General features: G+C 45.0%; 1 protein-coding gene across 1 annotated transcript in view; it reads left to right on the top strand.

Annotated features, from left to right (window-relative positions):
* The window catches only part of nav3 (neuron navigator 3), a 224,546-nt gene that overhangs the window by 4,250 nt on the left and 196,637 nt on the right, over nucleotides 1-23,659 (top strand). The window lies entirely within an intron of this gene.

Genomic DNA, 23,659 nt, shown 5'->3' with positions numbered 1-23,659 from the left:
TCATCCTTGAAAAATTCCACGTGCTTATGGGATTTAGCTAAAGTTGTGTCTCCAGTCCTTGATGCTTCCTACAGTACGGCATCTGTTTGGAATAAACTTTATTGAAACATCACATCAAAGCCACTAGTAAACAATACACAATTAATTTTTGCAGGAACATAACTGTGACTGTTTAAAGTAATGAGGTTACTGTATGTTGTTGATTTACAGTAATATTATTCTGTGTGGTCTGTTTTAACACAATGACGTCAGACACAACCTTTATTCACATTTATTTACAACACAGTCTTAACAAATGTGCTTATGCTGCGTAAATCAAACACAGTGACACAACCTCCTCTGCTGTTGCACTTCAGCTGCAGACACATCATCGCATCGCTGCTCCAACACTCTTTGTCCTTGGGTTTTTTTGCTCCTAAGCCTGAGAATACGGCCAATTACAGAGTGAAGCTGTGCTCAGGTCAGCCTCCAAACACCAGTTTGTTAAGAGTCACACAAAAGTCCCACTTTTTATTGCTCACTTACTGCAGTTTTATTCCAGCTGCAGTCAGTTAGACGTTTGGGAAACTTGTGCCTTCTTTTTACACGTCTCTTGACCGTTTGTTAACTGAGACACAGAGATTGTAAAAATACAACGGCTACACAACCGTACGGCCTCGAAACACAAAAAACACAATCATTGCTTTAGGATTAGGTCAAGCAGAAATGCACAAACACCATATGGACGTACATGAAAATGATTTGTTCTCCTCTGTGTCATCCTCTGTGTGGAGGGTGTGTGTGTTGTTGCTCATTGTATACATGTTGCAGGCTGCTGTTTGTACTGGCCTGTGATGTGGGAACGCTGCTGCTTGTGAATAACTACATACGTGTTTGCCGGAAGTTCAGCTTGGTGCCAAACGCACTCACCCACTTAAAGAACAAAAAACATCCTGCTGACCCCCCCCCCCCCCTCTCTCTCTCTCTCTCTCCACTGAGGCCTGAGGAGAATAATCAGGGTCTGTTGTTGCATATTTTGTTGTTGTTTGCAGCTCAAACTGCGGCTTGATCATGCTCGGGGCAACAGTCTGGGTGGGTTCAAAGAAGGAGAGTGAGTCGGAGTGCCTCAGGGAATAATGTTGGGGTCCAGTGAGTTTGAGTGAGTGAGCAGAATGTAAACACACCTCCCTCTTTCTCTCTTCTATGGGTGAGCCTGATGCTCTCAGCTCCTCTTGTCTCCCTCTTTCTTTTTTGTATTCCTCTCACTTTTTTCTTAATCTCTTTTCTTTACATTTTTATGCAGCACAACATCTCCCCAGTTAATGTGAGATTCATTTCTAGTATTTAAACACACTTATTCACACCATCCATCTAGAGTCACATGCACCCTGTGATATTTAGCATGTAAATGCATTTTGCACATAATCCTGTTACTACATTTATGCATGAGGAAAATCCCCTTCATTAGCTCCACTACAGTGACATTTGCGTTTTTTTGTGTCCGAGCATGTGGAGCGACATGAAGCAAGAATCTGAATAGGAAAGATCAGATCATTTGTCTACAAGCCACCTCCACAATGTTAGCATTTAACAGCTGTGCACTGGCCTACTTAACCTATGGAAAACTTCAGTAGTGATGCATCCATGATCCTGTCCAGCACATCAGTGGACCGAGCCTTCTCTCTCTCTCTCTCTCTCTCTCTCTCTGTCTCTCTCTCTCTCTCTCTCTCTGTCTGTCTGGCTGGCTCTCGCCCAGCTCTTGCTCGTCCCCCTCGAGTGGCTCTGACACCGCTGAAACAACCGAGAGAACACAGGGAGGGAGAGAGGGCCAACTTGTTCCAGTAGGGGGAGAGGGGCTGTAGTGTGTGTGTGTGTGTGTGTGTGTGTGTTGGGGGGGCGGGGGGGTGTCTGAATGTGTCTGAATGTGTCCCAGTCATGGGTGGTCTGACTCGCCGTGTGCCTGACTCCATATCTGGAAGAGAAGTTGTGGTGGTGAGGGAGGTGTGAAGCTCACAGCAGGAAGAGCAGCGCTGCTATCTGCACTTCTCTCAGCCAGCCAGGTCAGTGAGTGATCTGTCAAACACTGCCATGAGCCCGCAGTACGGTGGCCTGGAGAGGTCAACACACTGTGATGAGGCCGGAGTACGGTGGCCTGGAGGGGTCAACACACTGTGATGAGGCCGGAGTACGGTGGCCTGGAGGGGTCAACACACTGCGATGAGGCCGGAGTACGGTGGCCTGGAGGGGTCAACACACCGCCGCTGAAGAAAACACATGCAGATAAACACACAGGCTTACAGATTCAATCCTATAACACAAGGGACGTGTTTCCAGCAAATACAAGCATGGTGGGTGGTGGTGGTGGTGGTGGTGGTGGTGGGTGGGGGTACCATGGGTACCAGTCCTGACCACTGAGACGTTCCTTTCCCTCTGTCAGAATTAAAGGTCCAGTGTGTAAAATGGGGGTAAAACCGTGATATCTATCGTTCAGATTCTAGTTTGCAGCGCTCCCTCGCTCACACTCACCCCTCCCATCGGCAAAGTGACGGTGGCCTCCGAGGACAAAAAACTTGTTTACTATGACTGGGAGTATTTCAGGAGCACGGAGCGATGAGGTGAATATCTAAACCATTTTACCATGTATCTGCTGTTTCCTCCTACTTCTTCTTCCCTTCCGCCTTCTTCATCATTGGTTTACGTATTTATGAATGCGAGACTCGTGACACTGCTCTCTGACTGGCTGGATTTTCCGTTCTTCATGGCTGCCGTACAAACATGGCGGCGCAAGATGGCAAACACTCTCTAAAGCGAGACCCTTGCTATATGCTTATATAAAAGAAAAAATATTGCCAATTATTACACACTGGACCTTTTAAGGAAAAAAATAACCTAAAAAGTAAAAAAGTGATGAATCTTATCTTATCTTATGCAGGGGATCACCTGTTTGAGTCCCAATAAGAACAATCTACAAACAGTGGAAAGTGATTTGAGTGGTCTGAGAGACTAGAAAAGCGCTAAATAAGTGCAAGTCCATTTACCATTCCATTTTCTAATCATTTCCCACATGTTGATTAGTGTAAATTTGTGCTCATTTGTGTGTGTGCAGATGTTTCCTCAGGTTGCAGTGTAGTTGTAGCTTCCTCTGCTCCTACAGCCCATTGATCCATCCCATCCTCAGCTGTGAGGAGACTGACCTGAACACGGCCTCAGGAAGGTGCAGCCCGTGACAATTCCTGCAGGTTTTTATCAGCCTCGCTGTTCCGTTCTGCACTGGTTTGTCCCTCCGACTGTAGCAGCGTTGCACTTGAAGGTCAACAAGTCTGTGGTCTGTTCAGCCAATCAGAACTAATGTGTTAACAGGGGAGTCCACCCCAGCTCGCCGTGCCTGCTCCAAGTTGGAAACATGGCAGTGAGTTTTGGTCTAACACATGATTTTGAACCATAAGATTATCAAATTAAACCGAGAACCGTCAGAAAAAACTCAGATTAGGTTAACATATGTCGCAGCTGAATAACTACCACTCATGTGATTCACTCACATTTTTTACATTAGTGTCCACTTCAGCAACATTCCCCCCTCTGTGCAGAGATTCCTAAATGACCCCTGGGTCGAAATTGGGAAAATATTTGAGACAATATTATGCTTTCCAGTGCTCGCTCTCCCTGCGCCTTTTGTCTCACACACAGTATTTCATTGCCTTTTGTGCCGCGGGGAGTCTGCTGTCGGGCCGCGCTGTTTAAATCTTGGAGTGAGAACACACAGAGCGGCTGGTGTTTACAGTACAGCCACACTGGTTAAAAATACCCTCCCCTGGAAGTATAGTCACAGCGTTCGCTCCAAAACACAGAGAAAAACAAGTTCAAGTGCACGGCTATAACAGTGAGACGCTTTACCGTAAAAATCCACGAGCATGGCTGGAAGCTTCAGTTTAGCAGAGCCGTAAAACTTTACATTCTGCAACTTTTTTAATGTGAGTTTCTTTTCTGTCTAAACGGCCCACGTTGTCCTCCCTGCCTTTGATGTAGCCCAGACAGCCAGTGCTTTTCTTGAGGACAGTTACGTAGGCTTGACATTGTACATTTCATTCAATCTCTCTGACCTGAGGCTGCGTGATTAAAACACCCAGTGAGATTAAAGTGAACGCAGCCTCCCGGCGCTACTGTCTCATCAGATTCTGAGCCGCTCTCTCTCTAGCGCTGCGTGTGAGGCGTTGTGGCACCGAATAAAGGCAGGAAAACATCCAAGTGAGCGCTTGTGCATAATAGAAAATAACCCTGCTCTCATGCGGAGGCTGCTACGGTACACACACACACATACACACACACACCAGGCCCTGTGCTAGTTCAAAGGTTGGCTGACTAATGATCCAGGAGAGGGACGCTTCACTTGTTTGTCGGTAATGCCGTAAAAGAGGAAATGTAGACACAGAATTTATGTTACCCACATGTATCTGATGTTATCACTTAGGCTGCTCAGTCGTCTTTGACCAACACACCCACAGAAGCACACACAGACACACAACCATAAAGAAGCTGCAAGTGCAAAAGTCCCTTAAGGCTTTCAGCAGAATGTCTGTTGAGTTTTTGAGGAATTTGTCAGCTGTGAGTGGTTGAAAGCTGTAGACATACACTGAAATAAGACATTAGGCAAGACAAAAAGCAAAAAGAAGTTATGCTTTAACTGAGCTGACCTCAGGTTCAACAGACAGAATAGAAAGTAGAAACTGCCTCACCTTGTTTGGTTCTGATTCTGGGAGCTCTGAGCAGACCAGTGCCAGCTGACCTGAGGGGTCCGGATGCTTGGTAACATAAAAGTAAATCTTTATAGAGTGCTTTATAGACCAGTAGTAGGATTTTAAAATCTATCCTCTGACGCACAGGAAGTCAGAGCAGTGATTTAAGGACCGGTGTGATGTGCTCTACTTTTCTTGGTGAGAGTGATGAGTCTGGCAGCAGTGTTTTTATTTTTTTAAACTTTAAGACCTGTGAAGACATTATACCGGTTGTCCAACCTGCTGGAAATAAACAGCAAGAGCTTCCTTAAAGGAATAGGTCAATATTTTGGAAATTCGGGCTTCCTGGACCCTGTGAGGCTGTTGGGGAATCAGCTGAGACTCCAGGAACTCAGTGTCTGGGCCAACACGCAGCTCCAGCATGTAACTTCCTGCAAACCATAAATTGTCATTTTTCTCTCTTTGCTTCTTGTGTGTGGATTAAAGGGGAAGTGGAGGACTACTGTATGTGTAAGAGGAGCTGTGTGGAGGCTTTAGTGGAGCGCTGTGTGAAGCGTGGGGCAGCAGTGTTTGTGCCTGAAGGCTACAAGAGAGAAGTAAACTTTCTGTCTGCTTGAGGCCAGTTGCTCCGGGCTACATTATTGGCTGTCGTCGGTCAGGTTGCATTATGGGTAACATGCTGGGTCTAATAAGGACGATTAATGGCTGTATTTCCAGTCCAGTGCCCACCATGAGTCTGACTCAGCTGTAGCAGCACCATGCTAACCTGCAGTAGGTTACTATAAGGTCATCAGAGAGACACACACTCACATACACAAACACACACGGACACACAGGGAATGTTTAGAGTGTGGAGCAGATCATCTTCACCTCCACCTCAGAGTCCCTCCATTTGTCTCTCTTTAGCTGTCTGTCAGCAGTCTCTCTGTCTGCTCTGTTTTCTTAGCGTCGCTCTCTCTCTCCTTCCTTTATTCTCCCTCTATCCCTCCTTTTCACATCTTCCCACCACTTCTTTCTTTCCCCCTCCGTCTGCTGTCACCGTCTCTCTGCTCGTTCCCATTCCCAGCATTCCTCTCTGAGTACTTCCCTGGCCTCAACCTTTCTGACTGGAGTCTTTTCTCTTATTCCACTCCCTCCAACTCACTTACTGCTATTTTCCCCGTGACCTTTACCCCCCTCCTTTTTTTCTGCTCTTTTTTTTCCATCCATTTCACCATCATGCTCCACCCTTCCCTCTCTCTCTCATTTTATTTTATATTTTTTGTCGATCTTTTCCTCTGTGATATTTCTAATGAGAAAAGCAGCAGGACAGAGTTAACACTCACCTGGCCCAGTTCTGTCTCCCCAGCTGTCACAGATAACCTTTCCTCTGCTGGACGAATAGGTCACCTCTTCTCTTCTCTTCTCTTCTCTTCTCTTCTCTTCTCTTCTCTTCTCTTCTCTTCTCTTCTCTTCTCTTCTCTTCTCTTCTCTTCTCTTCTCTTCTCTTCTCTTCTCTTCTCTTCTCTTCTCTTCTCTACCTGTGGCCTCAACAGCTGCAAGAAAACATCTGGGAAAGCCACAACAACCGGTGTCAAAAGTGTCCAACCAAGTATGGACAGGAAGAAAACATGCTAACACATCCTGTAACACAGGCTAACAAGGCCAGGCTCTGTGTGTGTCTGTATGTGTGTGTGTGTGTGTGTGTGTGTGTGTGTGTTGTTTTTAGTCTTGCAGGGAGAATGATTGCTGATGTTATGAGTCAGGCGAGAGGTCTCTGTGGTATTGACTCACGGCTTACACAGCAGCGGCAGTAGATCACCAGCTATCAACATGATTACTGGGTTTCCTAGGAGAGGTGGGGTTACACAGAGTAACAGCACCTATACACTCATATACATCCAACTGACTCACAGACGTGTAATGCACACATGTCTCAGTGTTAGAGGTAAATAACATCCTCATAAAGCAAACACCACACATAATAGGCTTCTGGTAAAAGAAGGTCAATCACTGTACAGCTTTTCTCTAAATTAAAGTTCCACCTTTTTGTTTTTGGGGAAAAAAAACAAGAAAGACCAAAAAAGTAATTTAGGTCACAAGAGTCAATCAAGTCATTTAAAGGTGCTGCTCATCAAGTTGCACAAAACACCTACAAGTTACGTCTAACAGAGATTCTAGAGTAGTTAAATCCTGCTGTTTCCATGGAGACCACCTGTTTGGTTGTGTTAGCACTTTGTGGTACCTGTTATCACTTTTGGAAAGACGATAACATGAAAGGAGTGAGCTGCTATCTCATCCTCCTGTTGTTTGGACAGTGAGCTGGTGCACCGTTCACCTGAGGACGGGGAAGAGCTCCATCAGACCTGACTGGAACTATCATAGCCTGTATGGAAATAAACCGTACAGTGGTTATTAATAAGAGAGGAGCTGGAAGAACACAGCTTCAAACAGCACTCATTACTGAATCAGTCTGTCATCATTAAGGGCAGCTCTCGGTTGTGGCCCACTCTTCTTGGACGCTTCTTTTTCTTCATCAGTCACTATAATCTCAGCTCAGAGAAAGAGAAGTAAAACGTTATTATTTTCATAGGGTTCACTGACATGAAGAGTTGTGTGTTGTGTGAGAAGTAGTTGTGTTTGTATTTGGGCTGGGCTGATGGGCTGAATCCCAGTACATGTGGGAACAACCTGACTCCCATCACATTTGAACAAACTCCATCTCCAGTTGCTCATCAGTGAAAAAAAAAAAACCCTCTGTGGTTGCAGTTGGTAGTTTCCAGGTGTGAATGTTTGTAGCAGCATGAAAGTGAAACAGAGTGCTGCTGGAAAACAGCATCAATCATCCATCGCTGGGTTACATTTAAGGGCTGACTATGGGATGTTTTTGATAAATAAATAGAAAACACCAACCGAGCCTCAGACGCAGATGGCAGGATGAAAAGCCCCGCTCTGGGATCCTGGGTGGTGGTTTGGTGCTGTACCCTCCCTTGGCACGAGCTTTTACAGGGCGCTTAACAGAGCGAGCACACATGTTTTTTTGGAGCGGTTAGCCCTCACATTTAGACTCATCATTACCCACAACCAGCGTCTATGTTCTCATTACTTTTTTGTTTTGTTTTGTTTTCAATCCAGACATGTAGGTTTTCCTTATTTTCTGCATTTTGGATGTGCACGCCTTATGCAAGCAGCCAAGCACCAATAAAATGCCAAATGGAAATCATTACACTTTCTCATATATTTCTGTATGTTTACTCTGAACTGCGAGGGATTTTCCTGCATGCATTTCATGGAGTCTTTCATTCAAATTGCGTCACAGTGCCATGTGTGCATGTTTACAGGGATATTTCAACATTTTAGCAAAGTGGCCCATTGCCATAATTCCTGTAGTCTTAGGAGTAGGTTTGTTACTTTTAATTGTGGGTGCAAGCGGTTTTTAGATCTGCGGGGCAGGGATGCAAGCTGCTCAGCTAACGCAGCGAAGGCTCATGATATTTCCAGGCTTTCCCTGAAAACTCATCAAATACACAATCCAACAACTCCAAAACGCTCTCTTGGACAAGTTGTGACCTGAGCCGGGGGCAGTCTCTTTTCAACACCGGCTTTGCATTTACCTCGTAAACAACTCTGTCTCGTAACGGTCCGTTATTATCTCATAATGTGGTGAATGTGCAGGTCACAACTTGTCCACAAGATTGTTTTGGAGTTGTTGGATTGTGCATTTGATGAGTTTGATGAGGGAAAGCCCGGAAATACGTATACATATGCCTCCGTAGCGTTAGCTGAGCAGCTAACCTCTGCTCCACCGTTCTAAAAATAGCTTGCCCCGACAATTAAAGGTAACAAACCTACTCCTAAAATTTATGGCATGGCAATGGGCTAATTTGCCAAAATGTTGAATTATCCCTTTAATATTTATGGCCCCATACCCATCCTATGTGTAAGATACTGATTAATTTAGCATGCTCTCCATCCTGTTTGGTGTCATCCTGGCAGGGCTGGACACTGATGGTTGTGGCTCTCCGAGGTTTACAGCCGTGGAAAGATGATGCAGGTCGAGGCAGACTCAGTGATCCTAATGGAGTCATGAGATCATAGGCCGACTCAGTGGAGCGTGACCCCCTCCAGCCTCCGGACAGTCTGCGCAGCATTATAGCAGCATTTGATGTGTCCATGGCCTTTTGGTAACAGTAAATGGAGTGTGAAAGTGCATGTTGCAAAGTTGCAACTGGAGCCTTGTGGGTGCACGTCTGTGTCTGCGCGTCTGCGTCAATAAAAGTGAAATGAAATGAAATGAGGTTTTACAGTAATATAAATTATAAAGCAGCTTTTTCAGTAGTGGGAGGTTTTGGTGGTTCGCTTGTCTCACAGCGAGGAACACTTGGACCCCGGCCCTGGCCCCTGGTTCTCTCTGTATGTGGTTTGCATGTTCACACCGTGCTCATGTGTGTTGAAGAGACTCTCAATCCATAGGTCACCATACATCACACCGACTGGCATCACACACGGGGTTTTACACACACTCACCACAATCTGGAGCAGGAGCAGCAGTTCTAATTGGAGCTGAGTGTATGTGAGGTCCTGACTCCGTGTTCTGGAGAGCCAGGTCCTAATGATCCACAACTCGAGGTGGACAATGTCAGGGCTGTTGCGTCGCCCCCTCAGTGTCCTGACTCTGCTCTTCCTCTGGGCTGCAGGTGGACCTCTGCTCCCCCAAAAGCACAAAGCACCTCTATTAAAAAAAAAAAAAAAAGTCATTTCCGCCTCACCATCACAGCCTTATTGCCTCTGCAGTTCCACTATATTAAGTTTGCCTATAAAGTGTGTTAACTCTGCCATTAATGAGTGTTAAACATGAACCACTGGCCCCTGACAGCGTCTCAAGAGATGGAGAGCTGAAGTCTAATTCCACCCCCCCCTGTCGCCATCGCCCTCTCCTCCTCCTCCCTCCATCAGGCCCCCCCCCCTCCTCCCTCCATCAGCCTCCCTCCATCAGCCCCCCCCCCCCCCCCCTCCATCAGCCTCCCCACATGGCCAACAAAGCTCTGCTGTTTTGGGCCGCAGCGAGTTTTCTCACAGGATAAGTCTCCTGACACACATTGGAGTTGGGTTTTATTTACTGGCTGCTGTTGTTGTTAATCCCACGTGAAAGCTCAAACTCGCTTTTAACAACCTTGAGTTTTTTGTTGATGCATCCTCAGAGGCTTTTCTGGCGCTCTGCTCATTTCCTCTCCCGACTCAGCAGAGTTGACTGTTGTCATTTAAAACAAGCAGTGGGTCTGTTGAGTTGCATCTGCACTGACGGCACTGGCATTACTACATTTATTACATCCACTGGGTGTCTGGTGATCTGTTCCTGTTGATAGACTATTTACCCTTAGATTGTTGGTACATTCTTTAATGTTATAACTTTGTAGAGTCGTAGTGAAATGGGATCAGGATGAATCTTTGCCTGTCGACATTGGAAGGTTATCACCTCAACAATCAACCTGGTTGAATGTTGAGCTCAGACGTTCAGTCAGTGCAAGCTTGAGCAAATGAGCAACGTTTTCCCTCCATAATCCCTTAATGATGAGAAAGGGCTGTCGGCCATCTTGGACTTAAGAGTCTCATTACTGGAGCTCTAATGAGAGGACAAGAGGTTCTTTATAGCAGCTACTAAGGTTCACGTGCTGACGGTCGATTAGCCAACATCCTGCCTGACCCAGAGTCAGCCGTCCCTCCTGAGATCAACAAGAGTCTTTTCACCGTCTCTCACCTCATTCTGTATTAATTCATATTCACTGATCAGATTGGAGTGGGGGGACACTGTGGTCCAGGGTCTCCACTGTCGATCTCCAGGCTACCAGCTCCTAATTCATCTCATTTTAAAATGATCCTCTGAAAAACAAACAACATTGACGAGCAGCATCAATCACTGCACGTGTTCAGGGCACCAGCTGATTGGCAGATTTGAATAACAATGATAATGTGAGCGGGAAGCGCTAAAAGAAGAAACGCAGAGGGGAGGAAGAGTCAAAGAGAGGGATGGAAAAGATGGTAACACTTTCTATGAGGCCCCTCCTTATAACGCATTATGATACGATCATAATGCAGTTATAATGAGGTTATACTGATTTATAACTAGTGTTATAATGACTTATACATGTTCATGATGTGTTATAATAACAATTATAAGCAGATTATAATGTTTTTTTATAATGTTTTATAAGGGCTCAAGCATCATGATGTATCATGAAGTATTATAACTATTCTCTCATGAACGCATTATAATCACAGTTATTATACATTATAACATTATAATAATTTATTATAAGTGTTATGTCAAATAATGGCTGTATGAGATGGTATAATGCTTAAACAGTGATTATAAACCATTATAAGCGGTCACTGGATGCGTTAAGTAAAGTGAGGACACTCTGGTGGGTTATAGAAAGTCATGATACATTATAAGTTGTTTATAAGCTGTCATTGGATGCTTTAAGTAAAGTGAGGACACTCTGGTGGGTTATAGAAAGTCATGACACATTATTAGCTAGTTAAAAATTCAATACAAGTGGTCATACTTTGCCTAAGGTATGTCCCTCTGGCACCCTTCTTTTTTTTTTAAGATTAAAAGTTGTCTGTAGTTAAAATTTAACAGATGTTATATCCCCACTTTCTGTTTTTGACCAGGCACTTAATAATTCTGTTTTCTTGTTGACCCTATCCACCACTTTCCGGAGAACGACGCTGGGTGTCGCCATGACACTCCATTCATTACATTTTAGATTAACGTTAGCTGTTAGCCGTTAGCAGTGTCTTAAATAACTCAATAAACAGCCCATGAAAAAAATATTTTTTCCAGCGGATATCCTAGTTCCAACATGACTGAGCTAACTGGAGTAGTTTATGTTGTGTCCGACAACGGGAGGGTTTTAACAGCTGACGTCCTGATGTATGTTTGCTGCTGCTGTTAGCCGTCAGCAGCAGCAAAGCTAACGGCTACGATAGCCATGACTAGTTGCAGAGGCGTGCCGTGCACACAGAAGCGGTGGTGTTTGTTCGGTAATTCGTTTTGTAGACTTGACAAAACATCAGATTAGTCAGGGCGGTTTTGGCAGCCCGGAGCCCCCACATTTGGTGCCTACACCGGTGGCTAACGCTACCAGTTAGCCGCTCGCTAGAATGCTACTACGGGGTTGAAAACCGACTTCCGTTGTGGTGTGACGCAATGGATCATGGGAAAATAAAGTGTTGGATAGAAGTGCCCTCTAGAGGGTGCCAGAGGGACATGGACCTTAGGCAAAGTATGACCACTTGTATTGATTTTTTAACTAGCTAATAATGTATCATGACTTTCTATAACCCACCAGTGTCCTCACTTTACTTAAAGCATCCAATGACAGCTTATAAACAACTTATAATGTATCATGACTTTCTATAACCCACCAGAGTGTCCTCACTTCACTTAACGCATCCACTGACCGCTTATAATGGTTTATAATCACTGTTTAAGCATTATACCATTTCATACAGCCATTATTTGACATAACACTTATAATAAATTATTATAATGTTATAATGTATAATAACTGTGATTATAATGCGTTCATGAGAGAATAGTTATAATACTTTATGATACATCATGATGCTTAAGCCCTTATAAAACATTATAAAAAAACATTATAATCTGCTTATAATTGTTATTATAACACATCATGAACATGTATAAGTCATTATAACACTAGTTATAAATCATTATAACCTCATTATAACTGCATTATGATCGCATCATAATGCGTTATAAGGAGGGGCCTCATAGAAAGTGTTACCGAAAAGATTATTAGAGTGCAGCTAAAAATGAGTCTAGGATATGATTCATGCACCGAGGCTTTGTCTGCCCTTCACTGTAAAAGCTCACTTAGCCTAATATAAACAAGGAATGTGCCACCGTCTGTTATGTGACATAAAATAACCTCAATTCAGATTTTTGTGTGTAATAACTTAGTCATTTTATTTACAATAACCAATTTAACATTTTTTTTGTTAATGATTTATCTGTGTCCTGCTTTACTCACACTGTTCTAGGAGTTATTGGAAATGACCAGCACATAAAACTTTCCGGAACAGTAATATGGAAGGTATGAGTACACCTGAAACAAAACAAATGTGTCACATGGCCCTAGTCTGACTGGGGATTTCTGTCCTCTGACACATTTTCAATCAAGTGATGGAATAACTTGTGTTTAAAACAACAGCTTTCTGCCACATTAAGTTGCAATATCTCAGATCCAACACACTCATTTGCTTGTATTCTATTACAGTAACACATTGTGTCAGGGGTGGATGGGGGGTTTACAGTGCTGAGGTGAGTTGTGAGTCTGCTGTCATTCCACCCTTGTTGAACCAGGAAGTAATGGGTTGCAATCATTCAGGCAGACAGACTACTCCTTGGAGAAGGGAGGGCGAAGCAGCCAATAGTAGCGGCTCTGCTTCTTTTATTATTTAGGACTTATTCAAAGAACATGTGGATGGTAGGAGTTAACTCGCCGCTGGATTGGAAGCAGATGCAGGCACCTCATTCAAGTTTAAAACCTTAATCGCTCTCTGTATCTGGCTCCTACTCGTTGGCCTTGTGGGGAGAACAGCTGAAGGTAAGATATCTATACAGGGCGGGGGGGTGGAGGCGAGGGGGGGCGTTGGTTCGGATGTGGGGGGAAGAAATCAGGATGGTGGGAAAGAAAAGTGTGAGAGGAGGAATAGTGATAGTTGTGTCAGGGACGCTGCCTCACAACATAACTTAGGGAAGTGAATCTGACTCTGTAGGTTGGAGCTGGAGTGGAGCCATCTGAATGAAGCTGCAATAGGGTGTGAGGAAGTGGACTGAGGGGTGGAGGACTCGAACCATATGCCAGGCTGATCTTATGGGACTGGGAGGTGGATGTGGTGTAGGCCAGGTGCTACATGTCAAGGGATACCCACGGTCGTTAGCGTGGATTCTAAGGAAAGCTCTGTTCATGACTTGTAGATCTCACGTTTAGACGAGGAGGAAGTGAAGCCTGTAAATCGTCTCTACAAAATCTGCCAAAAGGGAAATTAAAATGTATGCACCACAGGCGTGGTGGCGCTCCATCACACCCAGTCACACTCATCTCTGCACGCAGAGGAGGGTGTAGACGAGTGTGTGTAGGTTTACGGTCGTATGGAGACCAGCAGCACCGTCGGCCCTCCTCCTCCGACTGTCATCAGATCAGCGCTGGTTCGTATTCATTTCCGTGAGTTTGACAGCAGCCATTAGTCTTAGAGCGGGAGCTGAAGTTGCAGTGTTGAGGGGGTAAGGATCCTCTCACACAGGGAGCTGTACAGTGTGTGTTATACAATAGCCCACATCACAGAGAGGGGGAAGCTGTTGGACAGACAGTAGTGGAAGTGTGGGAAAGATGAAATGTCCTCCTCAGCCAGTCCACTCTGGATGCTGGCGAAGACCACAACGTTACCTGCTTCCAGTCGTCTGTCCTCAGAGAAGAGCTGCTCAATGACTTTCAATGAGAGGAGCCAGCAGGTTATCATGTTGGCTTTACACAAAGCTTCTGTAGAGTCACTTCATCCAGGAGCTTCACTGACTGAAAAGTGTCCATGCCAGAAGAAACCTATTCAACAACTGGCTTTTTGAAGGAACCATTCAAGGTGTTTGAGGACTCACTCCAAAGGTTCCTCTGCATCTGACCTGAAGAACTGTGGATGCTGTGGTGATGTACAGGTCTCTTCAGGAGCTTGTAGTAGTTGAACGTTCTTCCAGGAACCACTTCCTATTGGATGGGTTCTTGAGACACATATATTATAACTTTGTTGGCAAATTTTATGTACTTCACCATAGTCACCTCAGGTTTTTACAGTGAGGAAAACACCATAATTGACAGAGCTTGGTAATTATTGATAGTCTTGTGTGTCTGCTGTCTGGTATTTGCATGAAACACCAGGAGGAAAACCTTTAAGTGGTGCAGCAGCAGCAGATCCAAGAGAGGCCGTAGGGTTGCCCCTCTGTGCTGACTGTGCTGTTGACCAGGATGTTGGAGTTCTCCCGATGGCTGCGCGGCTCCCCAAGAAGTGTTGAATGAGCAGGAGGAGGAAGGGCCGGTCCCCGGGGGGGGGGGTCCTGGCTGTCTGCTGCTCAGCCCCATGCAGCTTTGCCCCAGTGCACGCAGCAGAGAGCCAGGAGGAGAGAGGGCCCGCGGGTTGAAAGGTAACGTCCTCTCCCACGTCCAACTAAAGTCCACTTCGATGACGGACATCTGGACGGGTCCAGCAGCAGAACCCTCCCACCCAGCGCTCACTTCCTCCCTCAGTCTCAGGCTGAAGGTCAGTCCAGTGCAGTGGCTGTTCAACAGGGGTGACTTGGTTAATTGGGACAAGCTGCCAGACAGGCTTGACATACAGTAAAGGTCCAGGGCTAAATTTAACAGGATGCCTGTTGCTCTGACCCGACCCAACAGGGTTGGTGAGGAGGAATGGAAAAGATAAGGTGTTTGGTAGAGCTGCATCCCATGTCTTCCCCTCCCCTTTTGGACTGAGCTGTGTCCTCTGTTCACCGCTCACCCTTTCCACTCATCAGGTTCCAAATAACTGTCCTAATGCCACATTCACACCGGGTGTCGTTTTAGTGGACGAGAGAACAACGGCAAAACTTGGGAAGAATGCCGTCCGAAATTAAAATATTTTAGTTTTTGCCATCCACTGCCATTGAGTTACACCATCACCATAGCAACATATTGTCACGTGCGTATCGTTTTGCCGCCTTGCCGTTCTGTCGGACCATTTGTTTGATTTTTGCGTTCCGTTCCGTGTCTATAGTCCGTTTGTCTCCTATCTGCCAGATTCGATGTGAAAGCAGCATCAGAAATGAGCAGCATCACATCCCATAGCTGAGTATTTTCATCTTCTTACTGTAGATCTCCCTCAGCAGGCTCATTATAAACCAAAGGCGAGAGCATGGGGGTTAAGGGTTGAGTTCTGGAGCAAAGCTGAACTAGTCTGCTGCTCTCTACAGTAGCTCCTGTGTTTGTGTCGTGCATTTTGATCTTGATCATTTGTCCAATCACTCTTTGAGTCCCTTTGCTTTCACAAGGCCTCAGTATGCATGAAGCAACCACACTATAGCTGTGGTTCAAGTTGAACTCAGCGGTCGTTGCAGGTTTTCCGGCTCGAAAAACGCCGTAAAAGAAACTCGTAGAATTGCAACTTTTACACACTCTGTGTTGACATATACGTACTGCACATATGTCTGTGTGTGAAATTAACGCGTTCCTTTTTGTGTGGGTGTGTGTGAGGCTCATTTTCCCAGGTCTCCACTGCTCCAGAGTAGCGGTTGGCGCTGTAAGGCCAGGCTGTAACACTTTAATAGAGGAGTTGTTTACGCTTTATACCAACCCACTTCTCCCCCATTTTGGGAGGTTCCTCTGCCTTTGGCACCGCAGCATGTAGACATTTTTACAGCTTAGTGTGCTCAACACCATCGTACTGACGGATTTTTATGGCCCAATGGATTCGAGTGTGTGTTTTTTATAATAACTCCAGGTTATGCAATCAGACTTTGAGAAAGCTGGATCAGCCAAATGCTTGATCAAAGCACTGAGCTCCTCCTGTAAACTCAACAGGTTGTATAGACTGTGTATGTTCTCTTCCAGTGTTTCCAATAGGTGCCACCTCCAGATGTTGGTCACTCAGTGCAAAGTCAGTTCATTGTAAGAATCAGGAGTTTCACATCAAATAATGAATACAGTGTTTAGTCCATAGCTGTGCATCTACAGCCAAAACTCAAGTGTTAAAGCAGTGTTCACATAAACTGGCTATATATTAACCCTGAGTAACCGCAGCAAACTTTACATGAACCACAACTACCTTCAAAAGCCCCGGCGCAAACATTCCAGAGGACCTGGGGATTATCCCAGTTAACATCTGACATTTTCACACTTGTTCCAGTTGGAAATGTCAAAGCAGCACCTTGCAGCACGGTGGGAGCACACTGCACTGTAAACATGGGCAGCCCCCACCGGGACAGCGTCCCCAAAAACCTTGGCGGTGTTTTTCCACACATTTTGTCAGCTTCGACCAGACAGCAACACCTGACAGTCTGCCCAGAAGGTGTTACAGCGCGCATTGTGTTAATATCACAGGCTCCAAGGCTTCAATAGAGGCACTATAATTATTCTGCTCTGGCTCGTGGGGGGAAAAGTGCCGTTACAATGTGATGATTAAAGGTGATCAGCGCTTGCCAGGAAGTTGACATTTTCAATATTTGGCTGCAGCGGTGAGGGCCTCGCAATCGCACGCACCCTTTAGACTTTTCATCTTGTGAAGGGTAACGGTTCCAAATGGAGCAGTTGGGAACATGACGCAAGTGTGTTATGGGGGAAAACTGATCAGGTTGATAGAGTTTACAACAGAAAAAGGCTGCTTTGGTCCTTGTGTTTCAATGTGAAGGCTTGTAGATGATTAAAGCTGTTTTTTTTTTGTTTTTTTTTAACCAGATTGTAGTTTTCATGAGAGAGAATGTTTGTCCTTGTAATGTTTCACTGTAGTTTGACTCAGATCAGATTAGTATTGAAAGCAGCTTTGTGAAACAGTCTCCCTCTGCTTGCAGGTGTTGCTCCTGCAGAATGAATCTATTCAAGGTTTTTTCCCAGTCAGAGGAGATAATTACATCTTAATTTATCACAGCTATTTAAGCAATCTTTCATTATTCAAAGTATTAGTTGAAGCTGTCAGCGCCTTCTGAGGGATATAAGAAAGAAAGGACACTTCAGCATAAATGAGTCATTTTGTCAGCAGACAGTCGGTGTATGAAGAGGTGGGGGGAACATTAGGAGGGAATTATGGGTACATTTTCCACCGCTGTCCTCGGATCTGCCAAGCCCAAACACCGAGCTGAGGCAGCAGCCAGCTTACTTAGTGGCTGCACTCTGTCTGTCCTCAGCATATGACACTTCAGTTAATGTTTTGGGCTGGAGCATTAGCCGCACCGAGCGAAAGTATGTTTGCCTTGGAAGCGGCGGCAGAGCCGGTGAGCACTGCCATCCATGTCAAGTGGTACACCGTAGAATACCGTCCAGGGCGAACTTGGACGCCCGACGTGAAGAATTACATCTGTGGTTATTTCAACACGAGCCTGAAGTGGTCGGCCCCGAGGCTGCGTCGCATCCAGAGGTCAGCAGGGATGTAATTAGGGGAAATCTGTTTAAATATTTTAACGTATTTATTGATGCTCTGTGACATGTGGAATTATGCCCCTCTTGCGTCAGGACTGCACAGGCTTCCCAGCAACTTCTCTTTAGCGGCGAGCCTCCATCTGTCCTCACTGGAAAAATCGCTCGAAAACCTCCGTCAGCAAAGCCCAGCGTTCGCACGTTTTTTACCGTATCGATACTCTTCCATAAGTCGCACTCGGCCCCAAGGCGGCTCGCAAGTTGGCGTTTCTTCCCCTTTTTTTTTTTTTATTTGCTGGCGCCCGGTCAATACCCTCCTCTTCTCTTCTCTTCTCTTCTCTTCTCTTCTCTTCTCTTCTCTTCTGTCTGAGATTTTACTGTAAAAGAGCAGATTTCTCTCTGTCTCTGCTTGTCCTCCACTCCACCTTCAGTTTCCACCACACAACCATCATCGCACACTATGCACACACTTTCCACAGCTCCGCTCTTCATGCAGTCACTGAAGCTTTAAGACAAAAAAGGCAGTCCAGAGGTCACAGAGGCACCGTGGTTTCAATCTGAAGCTGGAGGGAATTTGAATAAAGAAGCCCTTAAGTCTGCGTACGTGCCCTTGAGCAAGGCACTGGACCTCCAAGTCATCCTCTGCTGCTGCTGCTGCTGCTGCTGCTGAGCGGCCAGCAGATGAAGACTTCCAGACATGAAAGTGTGGAACATTGTGAGCATGAAGTCAGGCTTCAGATACATGCATGCTAAGTCAACCTGACCTGGATAAATAAAAACTTTTTTTTTTTGAATCCAGATTTAGATCCAGTTATCTTCACATCCCACTGCAAACACATCAAGGCTCAAGAGCTGCTTTTTTATGGTGCAACATATTTTCTCCATAAATCAGCAAAATATAAAAGAGCTATCTTTTTCAGCAATGTTTTTTGAATTCATCTCTCACGCCAGACACACAAACACACACACACACACAAAAAGCCGGTGCCTTCCAAACGTCTGGAACTGAGAAATGCACAGCGGACCATAAAAAGCTCTGGGGTGGTCGGCTGCTCTGTGCTCTAACAGGCCGCGTCCAGCTGATGAGGACTGTTTACTCCGGTCAGCTGCTGGGAGCTCAGACCCCTCCGCACAGCCTTGTAAACACAGCACAAGTTATCTGGAAGTTATCTTTCCTGCTGTCTGTGCACAACGGCGACCGCCAGCCGCTGCTCCCTCGCCCTGAGCCTGCTCAAGTTATTAGAGAAGCCTCTGCTCTGTGTCCATTTTGAGACAGAAACTGGAAATTTTCAGCCAGTAGCTCGTAATTGCAACCTTTGTACGTTCCGAAAAAAAAAAAAAAAAACAGCAAGGAAATACAGACAGAAGAATTTCTTCAACCGAAGCCACCGCTAATATATCATCCCAGTATTATTTGGGAACGTTGGCTAGCTCGTGTTAACTGCACAGCTTGGAGTTATGTTACTTTTAGCAATACAAGCGTGATAAATAATGCTGTTGTGCCTTCACAGGTGTTGACGGGAGATTTGAGGAAAGTTGGGGTGGAGAAAGTTTCCTACTTGGAGCCTTCACTAGAGGGCTGCTCCGTCGTATTATTCATTTGGAGAAGTCAGAATTTCCAGCGCTCTGTCCTAATGATTCACTGAGCTCCACTCACTCACACAGACAAGACACTGACTTTGAGGAGGGAGGACCCACGAAGCAGTCGCAGCCCGAAGGCCGCGCTCGCTGCAGCCAGCCAAACACAGACCTGCAGCTGGAAGCACGGAGCGCAGAGAGAGCAACAAGACAGAGAGAGTGAGAGACTCCTATCATGTTAGAAACACACAACCTCAGTGTGGAGATGATGTTTTTCTGCACTGACAAAGCCACTGTTCTTTTTACGGAAAAAGAAGAAACATTTTCTTCTTAGAATATATTAAATAAGACTCTGACAAAATAAATCAGTGAGAACATTAATAAAACTCATCTCCCTCAATGTATAGAAAGAGGAGGTAAAAGTTGAAGTACCAGTGAGGAGAAGTGACAGCGTGTGGCGGTTAGCGGTACTGAAGTTAAACTCACTCACCCATAAAAGACTTGCTAACCCACTTGCCAAGTGGTCATTGACCTCTTGGCAAAACAGTTAGCATCGTTGCCCACGGTGCAGGAGACCCGGGTTCGAAACCCACTCAGGGCCGGTCACAGAACAACACTGGTCACACATAAACTCCAATGAAGTCCATCCAGAGGAATGTTTTAGCTCTGTATCAGAAAGCATCCGTACCAACACCTGAAATCACATCATGACCGGTGGTTGCCTTATAGCTCAGTGGGTTGAGCAGGCGCCCCTCGCTGCAGCTGGCCCCGGTTTGAATCCCAAATCTGGTGGTCCTTTGCTGCGTGTCATTCCCCCTCTCTCTGCCTCCCTCAACTGTACTATCAATAATTGGTAAAAAGCTCCAAAAAAAATACTTAATAAAAAAAAAGTTGACTGCAGCTTCTCCCTGCTCATTAACAGTTCTACCATATGATCCATGCTGCTTTCACCACTGATGCACATACCTGATAAAAACCCAGTCAGGGAGCTTCACTGCCTCCAGAGCTCTGAGTCTCTGTCTGTCAACACAACTGCTGAGTTTTCAAGGTGAAACTTGTGGAGCAACATTTCAGAGAGTCTCTGGAGTAGTGTGGACTGACTGCAGTGGAAGTCAGTGTCTCTGTCGGAGTAAGTGAACATCTTTTTCGGTTTTGTACTGTGGAGTATCAGACGTGTCCAGGCTCACACACATCACATCAAGGACTGAGATACTTTAAGAATAGAGATCCAGGCTCGAGGTAAGGTAAGGACAGGGACTCATTCCCAAGGACACATCAGCATGGAGGACACTTTCTGACAGCGGTCTTGTCCTTATTCTGCAGGTTTTCAGATTAACTAACAAAAACGCAGCACCTGAGAGCACAGCTTTCACCCTGTGCTTACTCTGAAACAGGAAGGACTGACTTTAGAGCATAATCATAAAGCACGAGGCACGTATTCAAACAATCTGTGACTCTGCAGATTATCCAAGAATGCGGAGGGAGTTTTTCTCATGGGCTTGTTGTATAATAAGATGAAGACACCAGCGCTGATTTGTGTGATTTTAATTGGAATACTCTGCGAGACGTCTTGGCATCTGCGAGGGAACGTCACTGATGTGGAGAGATTGTGCAAAGTGACCTCTGTTCCTCTGTGAGAAGCTGGAGATGATTCAGACTGCATTTCATTAAACAGTGAGGAAATGCAGACCACAGCCCCCCCACCCCCCTCTTACTTCTTGATGAATAGCGTTTCAGGGAGGGCGCAGTGTGGGCTAATTTAAATGCAGTCATAATTGTTTCAGTGGTCAGTTTTTATAGTGGGAATGTACGAGGACTTTGATTGCCAGTTAGCAGATATTTTGCATGGACAGAAACCAACTTTTCACTTGGCTCTCAGGCAGCAGCTCTGATCCACATCGCAGTTCACGTCAGTTCTGAGTGGGGAGCATTTGATCGCAAAATATGATTTAATAAAAACGCAGTAAAAACCTCAATATAATCCAACAACAAATCACAAAACGCCTCACAGACATGAGCTGATAAGACCAGATGGAGGATAAATAGCTGATTCTAGTGCAATAAAACACAGCCCCTCCATGCATAATATTAAGTTAATATGCGCAGACATAAGGCCGTGTGATTTTATATGCAAATGAAGCAATCAAATATTTTACTGTTGAGTGTGTGCGTTGGCTCTAACTGCTCTTCAGTGTGGGGGAGATCATGTGCAGCATCAACTGTTGACGTTACATGAAATGACCTCATCACATTAGAGGGTCGTGCAGGTTAGTGCTGTTTTTATGGTTCTCTTCATTGCTGCTGTAGATAGTTAAAACAGTAACAACATCGTTAAAAAGAAGTAAGAAACATGAAGGAACAAACAAATCCTGAGCTTTTCACTCCTCTGCTGCTGAACGTGGCTTCTTGCAGCTTGGTGATGGTGGTGGTGGTTGTGTCTTGACAAGAGTTCGGCCCATTGTTGAGTTCACGATACCAGAGGTTATAACACGTTGTCTGAGCGTGTCCTGAGGCCAGATTGGATGGTACAGTAAGTCGCAGTAAGTGGAAGGAGCAGGGCTAGCTGGTTAGCATGCTAACATCAGTAGAAGAGAGAGACACGTTTGTTTCCACTTGTGGAGACAGCTGCTGCTGCTGAGTAAATGATTCAAGGTCAATGTTGATCTGACAACAAACAGCTGCTCATGCTAATGCTAGCTATGTAACAATGACAACACTTAGAATGATCTCCTTTAATCAACCCCTTTGGAGGTCTGAGTTAAAGGTCCAGTGTGTAAAATGGGGGTAAAACCGTGACATCTGCTGTTTCCTCCTCCTTCTTCTTTCCTTCCACCTTCTTCTTGTTGGTTTATTTATTAACGTGAAACTCTTGAAACGTGCTCTCTGGCTGCCATACAAAAATGGCGGCGCAAGATGGCGACACTCTCTAAAGCAAGACCCCTTGCTACATAAAAGAATAGTTATAAGGCTACGAAAACCAAACACATTTTATTTTATGGCGATTATACACTTACAAATAGAAATATATTACAAATAAATTACAAATTCATGGGTAGTATATTCAGATTTTGCCAATACCTTGCCAATTATTACACACTGGACCTTTAAACAAACCATTTGTGGGATTAGAGTTAATAAATAGTCCAAACTGAACCATAAACATCCATGGAAGTCTACAGGTATGACAGATAGTGTTTTATGCATGTCCACCCCCAGTTTTTTCCTCATGATTTAGATATTCTGCCCTCTCACCGCTCATGCTTCTTGCCCCATCAGACTTTTCTGTTGCTCGGCAGCAGCGTTCTGCAGCCATAAACAAGCTCTACCCTGAGCTGAATTAAAAAGTGTTGATGAGCTGTGAAGAGGTGGTTGGCAAACGGTGATGAGAGAAAAAGTCCAGACAATGAGGAAAAGAATTTATGGAAAATAAGAACCCAAACGGGCTTATTAGGCCATAAATCACTGGCAACCAGCTTTGTTTATGCACATTCTCTCATTAATTAATGTGAAACTTCTTCTTAAACCAGCTGAGACACAGTCCTGAGACCTGGGCTTCTCCTCTGGCCGGTGTCGCTGCGGCAGCACAACCCTCCCTTCCTCCGCCTCAGTGAGGAATACAAATGTATAATTAGGCTCTTTTTCCCCTCGTCTCAATATCTTTGCTGTTTGGTGGTTTGATGTTTGCACACGGGATTCACAAGCTCAGCATTTCATCGTGATAATAGCAGCTTATTTAGTTCTAAGTTACTGCGCAGCTGGAGGAGTCTCCTGTTAGACTAAGTGTTTTCATATTCTCCTCTCATATCCTCCTCTGCAACTCTAATGAAGAAAAAAGTACTTTTCTGCTTTGCTCTCCTTTGTTTTTATGATTTTATTTGTTTTTATTGCTGTTCTCCTCAGTTTTACATCATATGGCTCTGTGACTACAGAAACATTTCCCAGCCTCACTTTATGTGGAGAATTTGAAGCTTTCGTTGTGGTGCAAGAAAGTTCAGATGTGAATCAGCATTTTATCTTAATGCAAAGAACTCTTTTATTTCTATACATCTAGACAGAATTGGTGCTTTACGACACAGTTTGTCATCAGACTGACTCAGATAATGTTGCTTCAGTCTGATAAGCAAATGGCAAGCAGCAGTGAGAGGTGGCAAAGCGCAGCGGTTCCTTTTCTTCTGGAACAAGAAACAGTAGCTCTCTTATGAAGCC

This window comes from Trachurus japonicus, chromosome 23, assembly GCF_045865225.1.
Source record: "Trachurus japonicus isolate A0001 chromosome 23, Traja_1.0".
Classification (NCBI taxonomy): Eukaryota; Metazoa; Chordata; class Actinopteri; order Carangiformes; family Carangidae; genus Trachurus; species Trachurus japonicus.
Note: the sequence above shows the minus strand (reverse complement) of the source record. Positions and strands in the feature narration are given on the sequence as shown.